This window comes from Euprymna scolopes, chromosome 10 (assembly GCF_053919585.1).
Source record: "Euprymna scolopes isolate OS-2025 chromosome 10, ASM5391958v1, whole genome shotgun sequence".
Classification (NCBI taxonomy): Eukaryota; Metazoa; Mollusca; class Cephalopoda; order Sepiida; family Sepiolidae; genus Euprymna; species Euprymna scolopes.
The window spans coordinates 74,711,626-74,726,635 of record NC_136491.1 but is presented as its reverse complement, the minus strand read 5'-3'; the positions used below and the strand labels follow the sequence as shown (position 1 = coordinate 74,726,635).

The 15,010-nt window shown below is 32.7% G+C and overlaps 1 protein-coding gene across 1 annotated transcript in view; it reads left to right on the top strand.

The window, feature by feature from the left end:
• Nucleotides 1-13,812: 13,812 nt before the first annotated feature.
• LOC145286106 (uncharacterized) overlaps nucleotides 13,813-15,010 on the top strand; it is a 680,754-nt gene continuing 679,556 nt past the window's right edge. The window contains exon 1 of the mRNA XM_080134797.1: nucleotides 13,813-14,624. The gene's annotated coding sequence lies outside the window, so the exon portion shown is untranslated. The remainder of the gene's footprint in view (nucleotides 14,625-15,010) is intronic.

The window sequence follows — 15,010 nt, the reverse complement described above, 5'->3', positions numbered from 1 at the left end:
ATACGTATTATATATTATATATATATTATATACGTATTATGTATATATTTTATACATATATATGTTATATACATATTATATATATTATATACATATTATATATATTATGTACATATTATATATATATTATATACTTATTATATATATTTATTATATATATATATATTTTTTGTTCCATTAATCTTTGGGTTCATATATTGTATACATATTTTGTATATATATATATATATATATATATATATATATATATGCATTTATATATTCCATAAGTTTGGGTTCGGTTTCGATTTAAATTGATGCAGCTTAATCATATCCATATGTTTTTCTCGTTTTGAAATAACAACTTCATAATACATAATAATCGATAGAAAATTGACATCATAATAATATATATGAAATCAGCACGATTTAAGATATTATATTTTAGCGTATTTTACAACTGGGTTACGCTGAGCATCCCTACTAGCTTAGATAAATACTTTTGCAGGTTTAACCAAAAAGCTACACTAATACCAGGGCTTCTCCCTTTACTCTTGACATCTGCAGAATGCCACCATCAATATATTACATATGAAGTAGCTAGCTGTGGAATTTCCATAGGTCCTATTAGTTTGAAAGAATAAGGTTTCATAATACTAATTTAAATAGAAACAAAGAAGACCCAATCGACGTCAGATGTAATTTTAGCGAATCTCCAATACTTGAAACTGTTCGACTGTTTCTTTTTGTTTTCTTTTGCTTTTCTGAACATTTTTCAACGTGTAAGTGAATAGATTTTTGGTTCAATAAAAATCGAAACTTGATGTCAGATTTTTAGGTGATTTTAACTGGCACTTTTAAACGGAAAGTGCATCAGAGAATATCGTTGCAAAAAGGGAATTATTTATTTATTTTTCTATTTGTCAATCTTTTTATTTTAATCAATAGCCCTGCATGTACTGGTAATAGTTTAAATTCATTAGTAATACACATATACGTACAAATATGTGTGTATATTGGCTTAATATAAAATCAAATATCGTATACTTCAGCTTATTGAGTGTCTTTTAACTTACTCGTTTCAAAAAATATTTAACACGTTATATACTATTACCTACCGATTTACCTTGTTTGCGAAAGCAGGTAAATCTACTGATTAATCTTCTATATTAAAAGTATTAAAACTAAGTTATAGTATACAGTATACAAATCATAGTAAGCGTTAACAGCCTAAAAAGTCTAACAGACATATTGCACACACACACACGCACACACACATATATATATATGTGTGTGTGTGTATAGGTATTTTTAGATATTTAAGTGTTTATTTCAACGGTGAGTATTGATAGTTGTACGAACATGTAATCATATATGAAACGCCATTTTGTATCGTTAGTTTATATATATATATACATATATATATATATATATATATATATATATATACACTAGCTGTACCCGGTCACGCGTTGCTGTGGCTCGGTTTGTTAAAAAGTAACGTATTCCTCAAGAAAAATTGTATTTTGTATTGTTTATTTACTTTTAATATTTTCTGCAATTTTGTTTTCCTAAAAAAACATTTCTTTTTTACCATAAATTGTTAGGGGAATTTTTTTTCCTGAAAACTTGCACTTTTTCTGTTTAAAGAAAACTGGCAGTAAACGCTTCTTTTTGCAAACGGAATTTTTATTATAAAAAGAAAAGATGAATGCTTTATATGAACACTGTAAAAAGTTAGGTGAAAGTAGGGAAAAAATTTTTTCAAGAGAATGTACAAATTAATTTTTTGTCAACAGATGTTAAGAAAATAAACAGAAAAATACCCCTATTATTAATTAACTAATTAATTAATTCTGCAAAAAATAAATAAAATGTTGATTTAGTATTTCAACATTAAAACAACGCTCGGTTGAATCTGGTGGAATGCAATGGAATCAGGGGGTGTAAAATTCTGCATGAGTACCATTCTTTTTAATTTCGTCTTGTGTTCAATTTTGGAAGTCGGCTATCAGCGATTGCAAACTAACAAATTTAACCAAAATGCGAAACATTCAACAATAAAACAATTTTAATAAGTGCTCAGCTTCTCATAAAAATCCTAGTAAATCAATCCCCCTTATTTGTTCGGTTGTTGTAAAAATGGATTGGAAACTTCAATTTCGCCCTGTTTTATTTATTTGTTTAAAAATTGTGGCCGCCAACGAATATAAACCAAAGAATAACGGTGCTTCTACACTTTATTGCCGAAATTGGAGACGCCATTTTATTTCACGCACCTTCTGTGCAAATCCTGGTTAGATTATGGCCGAAGCATTAAATAAGTAGCCCAAAATTTTAACTGTAGAACGTTTATCGGTAAAATAAATAAATAAATAAAAAATCAACCCAATGTCCCGTTATAAAAAGAAGAAAACAATCATTTAAATTAATTTGTTGTTGCTTTAATTCAAAATAACGTTTCCAATTATTTATTTGTTCGAAAAAAAAAGGAAAACTCAACTCCTTTCACACTAAGTAATTTAGGTGACTGAAATAGGAATTGAAAAATTAAGGACAAAACTGAATTTCCCCAAGGAAAAAAAAGTGTTTGTACATGTGAAAAAGAAAGTCATGGCCGAAACCTGTAATAAATAACCAAAAATATTAAGTGGAGAACGATTGCAGTTAAAAGAAAAATTAAATAAATTAAAACAACCCACTTCCCCGATATATATATATAAAAAAAGAAACAATCATTTAATTTTATTTGTTGTTGATCTTTCACGGTTGCTTTAATTCCAAAAGAACGTTTGCAAATATTTGTTGGTACGAAAAAAAAACTGTTTTATAAAAATCCGATGTTGCTTTCATTACGAAATTGTTGTATTAAAAATACACATTTTTACGCAATTATTTTCACTAAATGTTTGTCCAGTTATATTTTGATAAATTATTATACAATAAATGTATTGGTTTTGTATCGGTTTTCAAACGGCGCTCGCCCAGTGGAAACCCTGATGAATATGTCATGTGATTGTCTGTTTTTAATAACGAAAAATGTTCCATGGAAAACTGTCCCGTTCTCATTAATTAAATCGAGACATTTCCAAATAAACGGGTCTAGGAGTAGACACCCCAAATCTCCCCATGTTAAGAAAGGCTTTAGGAATAGACAACCCGTAACCGTGTCAGCATACCCGGAAACCTATAGAAGTTGACATGTGAACCGTGAACGATGATTTTGCCGTAATGTAATAATGTACCTGCATACCATTCTATGCAGAAATTCCTAAGCTCCTTTCACACTAATTAATTTAGGTGACTGAAATAGGAATTTGAAGAATAAGGACAAAACTTAATTTCCCCAAGGGAAGAAAATCTTTGTACACGTGAGGAAAAAAAGTTATGAGATTTTTTTTTGCACGGCGAGCTTACCAATTCAGTTAATTTTTGAAGTTAAATAAATCCAATGTAAAAATCCATTTCGAGAAAAATATTAGTTTTCTTGGTATAATTGCAAGATAATTAGTAAAGATAGTAAATTAGTCAGGTTATTGAAATATTACAAAAAAGAAAACACCTTGTTTGTGCTAAGAAAGCCGTCAGTAGTTAAATTCGTTTTGCTTTGAGTTATATCGAAAAGATGTTTACAATAACAATGAAATCTGAAAAATTAGAACATGAAAGAAACGAAACGAAAGCATACGAAACGCAGTAAAACGGAACTGAGGTTTACAGAGATTCATACAGAAATGCAGTAAAACGGAACTGAGGTTTACAGAGATTCATACAGAAATGCATTGTTTACATTTTTAAATGTAGTATTTCTCTATCTAAGTCGGCGACTATTTTAAAACACACATAAAACGATTTGTTAGTAATAGAGATTGATATCGACCGGCTTCCGTCCTTCTTTGTCTATTAGCCATGCGCAGAGGTCGAACCACTGGGAGTCGACAGAAACACTCGGTGGTCGATCTTGTTTCCTGACTAATGCAATGAACGCCGTTTTTGCCCACTCCCGACACATCTCAACTCTTAAACTGGGCACTTGGGAGTGTTTGAATACCGTAATGCCAGTGCCAGCAGATTGGGTTGACCATCATCCTGGTTGCTGTTCCCGACTGGTAGTACAGGGTCCTTAACTCTTTCGCAGCTCTAAGAGCGGTTGCTCCATCAGCAGTTGTATAATATCGGGATGTTTGTAGTGCCATGTCGCGCATGGAAAGGGACCCTGCACTCATCCCCGGTGGAGTATCCTGAGGCCACAACCCTCACCTAAACTGAAACTCTATCCTTGGACCTCTATTATTCCTAATATTCATAAATGACGTCCTTGACAAAATTGTCTATGAAATCGGTATTTATGCTTAAGACGCCACGCTCTATAACAGATACGACAGGAAAACAAATGAACACATATCTAAGAAAATGGCAGAAACATTACAAGAAGACCTCCGATCCGTAGTGGAAGGGGGACAAAAATGGATAGTCACCTTCAATGCTGCCAAGACTAAACTTTTTTCCTTCAATAATTACAAGAAATCTTCCCTACTGCCAATAGCAATGGCCAATGACTCTTTATCTGAGAGTACATTTTTTAAACTCCTCGACCTAACGTTCACAGGAAACATGAGTTGGAATAATTACATTGAGAACATTCCCAGGACCGCTGCGAAGAAGGCAGGCTCTCTCTACCGTGCTAGAAAGCTATTAACGTCTGAAAGTATCCTATAGCTCTATAAGGCCACCATTCGCCCATGTATGGAGTATTGTTGTCATATTTGGGTTGATGCATCTGCCATATGTCTCTCGCTCCTAGACAAGGTTCAAAAGAGGGTCCCCAATCTGATAGGTGCTGAACTGTCAGCTAAACTTCAGCCTCTGTAACATCGACGAAATGTTGCATCGCTCTGCCTGTTCTACAAGTACTTTAACGGTGAATGCTCTGACGAACTGCAAGCACTTGTGTCCCCTCGACGTAAATACCCCGACGAACCTGACAAGCAGCTTAATCCCACCCTTCACAGAAGAGATCCTAGATGCAAGAGAGCCTTCTACACCAGTAGTTTCTTCCCCAGAACAGCTAGACTTTGGAATTCCCTTCCTGGTCCCTGTTTCCCCAACTAAGTTAAAGTGAAACGTGAACCGACATCTTGCTGCCCAACTCTCTACACAGTACCCCTGATGCTTAAGTCTCGGATAGTAGCTCCCTACAACAAAATGGCAATGTGCCTTGTTTGGGGGGAAAATGTAATAATAAAAAAAAAATACTTTAAGTAAAAATTTGATATGTTACATTTTGTGATGCGGTAACCGTATAATTAAACTTTACCTCTGTAATCGAAAAAAAGTAAACAGAAAATAAACATCGAACAAAACGAAACTAAAGAAAAAAAGAAATGATATATTAATATGTCAATGAATAAATTAAGAAAAGAAAAGGAATCTCAAAGAAAAGGAGAGAATCGTTTTTTCCTAGTGTATTGTTTCGAAATAAATTGTAAATAAGGAATGTATAATTAGGCGCGGTGCGTTTCCCGTAATAGGAAGCATTTCAGTTTTTGTATGCAACTACAACACCCGTAATCGGTGTATCTTCGTATTAGTCCCTCGTGAAGGATGAAGCGGTCGTGTAAATGGGGATCAGGTAAAGGAGGAATTAAATAGAAAGAAAATATTTTGCAACTTCAATTGATTCTTACAGGTTTTGGCAATGAACTTTCACCAGAAAAAATATAGGAATGCACGATTATCTAGCAAATGTAGAGGTAATAAGCCTATAGCACACCTCAGATAATGTACTGCAGTTTGTGCATATTACATTTACATGAAATGTCTCGAGTTTTAATCCTATTAAGGTACAAACTCAGAGGGGAAAATAGTTACTTTGATATATATATATATATATATATATATGAAACCCCCACAAAGAAATGACCTCAACACAAAATGTTTACACTAGCATTAATAAATTAAAATACACTCATGCTTGAAACGGCAAAAATATAGAATTCTGTATTTATGAATATAGCAGGCCCAAATAAAATAATGACACTTACACATTAGACATGCCCAGGAACATTTTTACTCACAATTTTGACTTCACAAAAAGACTCTACTCAAAACTACATTATCTCCTTCAGGCACAAATATAGAAAGGCATTGTATCATTCTCTCATTGCAATCTAACGTAAACGTTGAAATGAGTTTTATTCCTGAAGCAAAATCGCATTTTAAACATTGCAATATATCCCGCCACTGCATTTTTATGCAGTGGCGGGATATGTTGCAATGTTTAAAATGCGATCGGCTAAAGTAAACATTTTCTGTACTGAATTTCGCTAATATTTCGTTTTTTTTTGTTAATTCTTCTCTTCTTTTTTCACTCATTAACTCTTGTGCTATTTTAATATTGATGATATATATATATATATATATATATATATATATATATATATATATTACATAGTAGTCACCACTTGTCAAGGCACGGAAGCCACGCGAGGATAATGGTTAATGAGTGTGCAGTAATCAATAGGATCATATCGTATTAATCCTTAGTAATGGAAATTTGGTAGATTGGATTACTTAAGAGGCGGCCCATCAGAAATCTGTTTATGTTTGACTTAAAGGCAACCAAGTTATAGCCAGTTGGGAAGAGAGTTACACAAGCGTGCAGTTCTAAGAAAGAAGTTTTCTTCATGCAATCTATGTTTTGACTTAGGCAGAATCAAAGCGTGGGGAAAATTATTGACAGTGGTTTCAGCTGGATGAGTGTTTTTCGTGAAATATTGGCGAGGGGATACCAGAGATTGGTGCTCAGACGAGCACTTGCCATGTAAATAACGATAAAGGAAAGAGAGGCTCGCAACGCCCCTTATGTGAGAAAGAGGTTGCAGGGAAGAAAAAATGGCATCCTCCACTTAGCTACGAAGTCTATTTTGTACTCTGTCAAGGTAGGAAAAGCTACTTCTAGCAGCTCCTGCCAATATTTGGCAACAATACGCCATCCTTGGACGGACTTGACTTTATATCTATGTATAGAGAATTGCATCAGCAGTGAGATATTTAATGGAGTGGTAGAACGATCTCAACATTTTCCCAGAGACTTGGCAACAGAGCGTTGATGATGTAAAGATAGGAGATTGATTTTAGATGCATTAAAAATAACCAGCCACTTCTTCCCCCATTGTACCACGCGCTCAAGATCAGAGGAGAGAGAATCAGAGAGAACTTGGTCATTTACGGCCTTTGATGTGTTGCCGTGTTTAAAACAAATCTCATTTGCATTTGGTCTTCATTAATGCCATTTAAATTTTTCATAGTCTATTAAAAAGAATTGACGATTGGTATGCAAAACAGGAATGTAGTTTAGGAACATAATACTTAACAAAGCTCTATGTTAAGGATAAGTTTCCACATAATAATTTTACTATGTAGAAAGCCATTCTTAATATTGTCGTGGGCCTCTGTTAACTATTCTTTACTTCTCTCTATGAAGTAATGTTCCTGTTTTTCTCGCAATTTTAAAGATTTCGTCGGTTATTAAAGTTATTTTCGTAACAGTAAGACGAAGGAAAAACAAGGTACAAATAATAACAATAATAATAACCAAATCAAATAGATAATTTTCTTTAGCTAATTCATAGCCTCAAAATGAGAGTCTACTTTTTGAGATGATTACGTGGCCTTAAGAAATAACAACTATTATGTTAGTATTTCGAGTAGGAAACTAGTTTTGCACATAAATGTTACGTGATAGGATCATAATTTCTGGTCCATTCAAACTCTTTAAATGCTGTCTAATCGCTCAAAAATCGAAACAAAATACTTGTAGAACATAGCATTTTCGTTCGATTATTTACGCTTATTTTATGTGTTTTTACCAGCATTTGTTCAATTTTCGGTTTTAAGTGGTTATAGATGGTCCTGTTGAAAGACTTATAGACAACCATTTTTATTCTAACTCAACAGAATGAATACTAAATTTCTTTAAAACTAAAAACACGCTTTAAAATTAGTTCAAGCACAAATAAACTCATACAACAAGGTAGAACATTCTTACATTTGGTAATATTTATTTTTTGCATATTTGTTTTCATTTCTAATTAGTTATGCTAGTTACAATAACAAATAGCAGAATATTAATCTTCTTTAAGGGTTCTAGGTTTTCCCTTAATGTATATTGTCCAAGATTTTCATAAACTTATCGTGAGATTTTTCTCTATGTTTTTCACTTGTACCCAAAGCAGAGACGCCCCTTAAACATTACTTATTTCATAAGAAGTCAATGGCAGAATACAACGGTATCCAGACGGTGCCAATAGAATTGAAAAACCTTGTCCAAAGATTTTTTAAGTCTTTTAACCTCAAGTATGACCTCCCACAAACGTTTAGCGAATGTGTACGAAAATGTGTCCGAAAATATTTAAAAAGGGATGGTTACAGTAATTGATCCAAAAAGAAATAAATAAGACTCCGAGAATCAATGTTAAATCCGGGAGTGGCATATGTAATCCATTCCTTACCGTTTAGTTTTATGTTGTAAATGAACAATTTCTAATAAATTAATAAATTTGTTGATTTCATTTTTATTGTCAGGAAAAAAATTAAAGAATCCTTTTGGAATCGGATATTAAACCAACATTTTTCCGATTCCGATACCGATTACGATAGCTCAAAAAGTTCCAATTCTTTTTTTTTTTTTTTGACAATAAAAATGTATTGTTTTTCGACAACACACACCACCCACACACAGGATTGGTAAAAAAAAAACACAAAAAAACCATTACAGTGGAAAAATCGTAGAGAAAGATTCTTATCCATTCCCTAATTTTGAAAAGAAAATGTATTCGCTAAAAACTTGTGGGAGTCGCGTAAAAAAAAAGAACTGTATAATCGTTAAAGCCAATTTGGAAAATACTGTTTAATATAAGTACGTTCTATGAAAGATAATTTTACAGAAGCGCTTCCGTATCCAATTAATTTGTTATATATTTGAATTATTGACTTTTTTCCGTTTATTTCGCTTCTCTGCTAAATCTCCGAATACGGTTTTGACATTAGACTTTAATCTACTTCCGGTTGTTTATGAGACACGTGACTAGACTCAAATGATCAAACTCAATGGCGTCAGCAGAATATATGACTTTAGTTCTTAGGCTATCTTAATATTATAAAGGGTCGTGCTTTTGTCCAGCGTCTCTTCAGAAAACTACTCATCAGGTTGGCGACACCAGTTGAAACCTGCTAGGACAGTATCATAAATTTTATGACGGATTATAACAAGCAGTGTCCTATGTTGGTTCATTGATCTTGAGTCTACCAATAAAAAATACTCAAATTGCTTTCCCAAATTCTCGTGATTAGTAGACGTGAAAAGGCCAGTAAAAATTATATCTAATTTGTCAAAAAATCTTTTAAAACATCGCCCAAAGAATATGCTGAACTGAGAAAGAGCATGATAATTAAGAGGACCGACAAGATGGTGAACGTCACACAAGGACACAGGTATCCGCATAAAAGACATATAAACGAATCAAAAAACGTCATGAAATGGATTGCATCAAAATAGAGGATTATGTGTAAGAATATCGAGATTATCTACGAGGCCTTTGAACTCGATTTCCTTTAACACACACCTGGGAAAAAAAGAGTCAGGAAGAAAAGAACATTTCTGAGCCCTTAACAAATAGTCCCGTAAATATATTATTTTTAATATTAAAGAGAAATAAGAAACACTGTTACATGGTAACAAAAAACCTTGTTAGTGGCGATGGGGGATATATCTACCGACGTATGAATCTGTCAATACTTAATAAACACAGATATAAACGCTGAGTGCGTGGGAGGAAGCTAAAAGTGGTTGAGTCAAGAGAAGGCGAAAGAAAATACTCCTGTCGTACGGATTATTAATTAATTAATTGTTAAGTACAACGTTCAACAAAGAATATACTGTTCGAGTTGATATCAGCGTTCGTATCTTTACTAAACTATGATTCTAACAATTATATCGTTGAAGTGGAACGGCACATTTCTCGTACAAAGTAACTTCATTAAAACTCACATGTATATGTACACATATGTGGTTAGAATTATAAAAAGCGAGAGAGAATATAACACGGCAAAAGTGATAATGCGTTATAATATATATATATATATATATATATATATATATATATATATGTGTGTGTGTGTGTGTGTGTGTGTGTGTGTTTGTCTGTGGAAATATGTTTTCTTATAATATATACCAATCCTTATTTAAGAAGTTCAATGTAATTACAGAGCAATATAGTGAATAAATGACAAAAAGTCTTTCTTCCAAAGTTCATGATGTTGACCGTCTTATAATATATATATATATATATATATATATATATATGTGTGTGTGTGTGTGTGTGTGTGTGGTGTGTGCGTGTGTGTGTATGTATACATATATATATATATATATATATATATAGTATGGTTTTATTCTAAAGATATAAATGTAGTGTGAAAAAAAAATGTGTTCATAAAAATTCCGTTTAGTCTTATGTATCTAGACGAAGAAAGGACGTTTCTCTCTTTACTTATATTTAAAAGAACTTCGTCTGCGTGTGTCTGAGTTCGATCCTTACGAACTCCAAAACGGCTGGGTTGATTGTTTTGTGAAATTCTACTCAAATGTGCCTTATGTGCTTGGGAGTATTCTTAGATAGTCGTTGTATAAAAATACATCCAATAAGTATCGAAAATTGATGGTTGGAAAAACCTGATAAAACAAAGAGTAATTCGATTTTTATAAAAGTTAACATTAAAAGTGCATTTGATAAGTCTTATCACTGCACAAACAGAAAAACTTATACATTCAACAGCAAGTTCATTGATACGACGGAGGCGCGTTCGATATAAATGTTTTTGTTTAGAGCATAATTGAACCATGATACTTGATTTTGCATTTTAAACTTTAAATCTAGCCATCTTCTATAATATAAATCTCACCTGTCTGTTTAAATGTGTGTATGTATGTATGGTTTGGCGATGGACGAAACGGCAAAAACGTCACATTCTTTTACTCCTCTGCTGTACGGGTTCGAGCTTGCCTGTCTACAACCATTTTGTTGTTGTTGTTTTTTTTTTGTTTTTTTGCTCAACACACACCTCCAAACACCAGGGAAACGCCGGGCATCTAGACTAGTCTATAATATAAATCTCACGCGTCTGTTTAAATGTATGTATGTATCTATGTAGGCATGTATCCGATTTCGATGACAAGAAAAGTATTGGAATCGTAGAAAATTGGTTGATCCTCATTAAATCGCGGGCAACGTCAGGTTCTTTGCTAGTACACTATAAAATTCGACCGTAAACGCTTATAATAATTAAAAGTAAGAATATTAAGAACATACCACGTAACTTTAACAAAAATTATTTAAATAAATTATTTAGTAATTTGAACATTTTCAAAATTGGGTTCATAAAGTTTTGAATACAGACTCTTCGTATACAAATGATATTTCTTTTATATCGACACTTAAAACACGACATACATTTACAATAAAACATTCATACATTTCTATTCCAATTCTAGATAGAATAGTATCATCAAAGAATAATATATTATGTGCCTTAAATACACTAAGCCTACATAAACCATCATATTCTTGAACTATAATAGCACACATACTCCTTTCTTAAAATAATCCATACGATGCCACTATACTCATCAAACGCTTTTGCGCAAATCTCCATAATTATATTTTTTATACTAAGGATTTTCGTTCCCAATTCCCTCAGAAAAAAAAAGTATACGATAAAAGTCATTAAGTCAGTTATTTAAAATACACCATCCATCGACCGACTATAACTTTTTAAATAAATGCGAAAATAACAAATCTCAATATGATTATGGTTTTCAATCATGGCCAACTTTTCCATGTAAGATTAGAGATGTTCTTATTCTTCAATTAAACCACCCCAGCACGTTCAATTTTTAGGAAATGCCTGGAAATATCTATTAAGTCTAAAAAAAAACAATCACCTAATTTATTAACTATGCCCATCACATACGAAAAATGCTTACACAAAATCATAAATGTGGCAACTGTACAGACTTAAGAGACAGTACAAAAACTGAATACTACACAAAAAAACATTTGAGTGCCAAATAACCAAGTATTTCAACCAACAAAACAATAGAGTAGCTAAAATCAAACGCACTTTAATATACCCTGAAGTTCTGTCCGAATATGCACGCATACTAAAAGACGACAATAGATTTGAAGACTAAACACGCAAAAATCATGTTTGGCTTCGATTTCAGAATGTTTAACATTTATCAGTTGTACAGAGTCAGAAACTTCTCGTTTAGAGATGAACGTATATTTAAATTGTGTCTTCGTATCGGTAATTACATAATGAATGACGGGCGTAATAAAAAGTGAAATTGACGTTTCCTTCGACATTAGGAAATAATGATTTGATGATACAGGAAAACAAATGAGCGCTTCAGAGATTGACAATAGCCAGTTGTCTTCGTAGATGTTTCATTTAATTCTGAGTAAAATTATTTTAAATTCTGAAAAATGAAAATATTAAAAGTACTTTTTTTTTTCTAGAAAAGTCTTATATTAATACAAGTTAGAGAGAGAGCCTGTGAAAATATTATTATTAAAAATAATTACAGCGCCTGTAATTTATATTTTTATAATGCGATATTTGAATTGTTAAATATAAGGGAATTGGTCATTAAAGTAAGGGATATATATATATATATATATATATATATATATATATATATATATATATATATATAAATGAAATAGTTATATATATATATATATATATATATATATATATGTGTGTGTGTGTATACATATATATATATATATTATGCGCAGATCATCATATAATGATTAGATCTCTCTCGGGGGGGGGCGGGGGGATCCGCGCCTTCTTAATAACTTTTTTGCTGATTTCTTTAGGTTGTGTTAAGATGACTCTACGAGTAATCGAAATCACTTGTGGTACGCATGGAACACGTATTATAATTATATTTTCTCAAACAAATGATCATTTAAAAAAATGTAAGTGAATGTAAAATCTCCAGTCAGATTATATTTATCAATAATTAAACACACACACACACACACACACACATACACACACACATATATATATATATACATATATGTGTGTATGTGTATGTATATATATATATATATATATATGCACATCTATAGTAAGTTATGGAAATTCGTTCAACTTAGTCAATACTAAATGGGTGACCATTTGGGATTTTCAAGTGCTCTCCGTGGTCTCCGCTTATCCCAGCATTGTTTCCAGTCATTCTGGACTTCTCCTTGCCACTGGACTCAAACAGTGTTGATTTAGAAAAGATGTGGTAGGGGATTGCACAACCATTGCCTCAGAATTACACGCGCAGCTGCCCTTACAGGGAGTGTCCTTTGTCTTTCGGATTGAATGGAGGCATCGTCATGGAAATTCGTATTTCTTTGTATTAATATGCATATACATGAAATAATATACATGTGTGTATTATTGGATACATATATAAATATATGCATGTGTGTTTATTAGTTTACATATATATATATATATATATGTGTGTGTGTGTGTGTGTGTATGTATTGTGCGTGTGTATCTGTTTACACAATTTCGATAATCATTACTTACATGTATTCATTACTTTAATATATATATGTGTGTGTGTGTGTGTGCATGTGTGTGTATGTGTGTGCGCGTGTGTCTATATCTGTGTGAAATGTTTTTTGGTCCTTTTTTATGCCTGTGCAGTGCAGTGTTAAAGGTATCCACCGCTGCCGTCGCCGTCGTAGTGGTAGTCATAACAGCCACGTGTTTTTTAGCTCCGACTTTAGCGATCATATCCTTGCAGTCCCAGTCGACGAAAACAGACACCGATTCTTTCTCTCACTCTTTCTCATTCTATATCTATCCATCTCATTTTTCTGTCGGCCGTGAGTTCATGGTTGGCCGGCGGAAGATATTGCCAACCCCAGTTACGACCATCAGCACCACCACCCCAACGTCCCTCCACGGACGCCACCACCTCCCCCACTTGCTACTACCAAGTGTTGGGTGAGATCGGGCTTCGCTTACCACGTCAACTCCAGCAGAAACTGCATCACCTCAACTAGTGCTTGGCTAGTTTATCGTCGCTGGCTGGCATCCCTGCATCTCCCTACCACACGCTAGTGAGCGCAGTGAAAGGCAGAGTATACACGCCTGGCCCACCTTCTTCCTCATTCTTTCACGATAGGGGTCACCAATATAACGTTAAGCTTTCTAAACATCGCACCTTGCATACCTACATACTCAAAAAAAGCACCCGCTCCTTTCGACACGTGCCCGATTACCGATTCCTTTGTTTTAAACAAAATATACGCTTCTACACTTACATTCGTTTCCTCTCTTGCATTCGATCCGAGTAAACAACACTAACAACAACAACAGAAACAAAGATAAAAAAATCGGATGGATTTTCTCGTTTTAAAGAAAAACCGTTTGTGTATTTATTTATGGTTTTAACTAAAAACGGTGTTAAAATTCGGAGATTGCATTTTAGAACTTTTCGGCGAAAATACGCTAGGAAGTAAATTCACAATTTTCATCATTTTCCGAACGCAACACACAATCAACAGGTAAGTACAATTTATGAGTTCCTTAATATTTCAAAACAAATTAACAAGTCAGAATAAATTCTTAAATATCGAAAATTACATTTTTTTCTGCGAAAATATTTAATGAATATGAACTGATGAACTGCAGGAAATAATTAGGCATACAATATACTGATAGTATGATATATATATATATATATATATATATATATATATATATATATATATATATATATATATATATGAATGTGTGCGTGCATGTTTCTGTGTGTAATATGATAGACTAATATATATGTGTTATTTTTCACACATATAATATAATCTAAGTTTTTCTATAATATCTATATATATGTGCAATAATAAAATTATTTTTATTATTATCATTATTATTATTATTATTATTATTA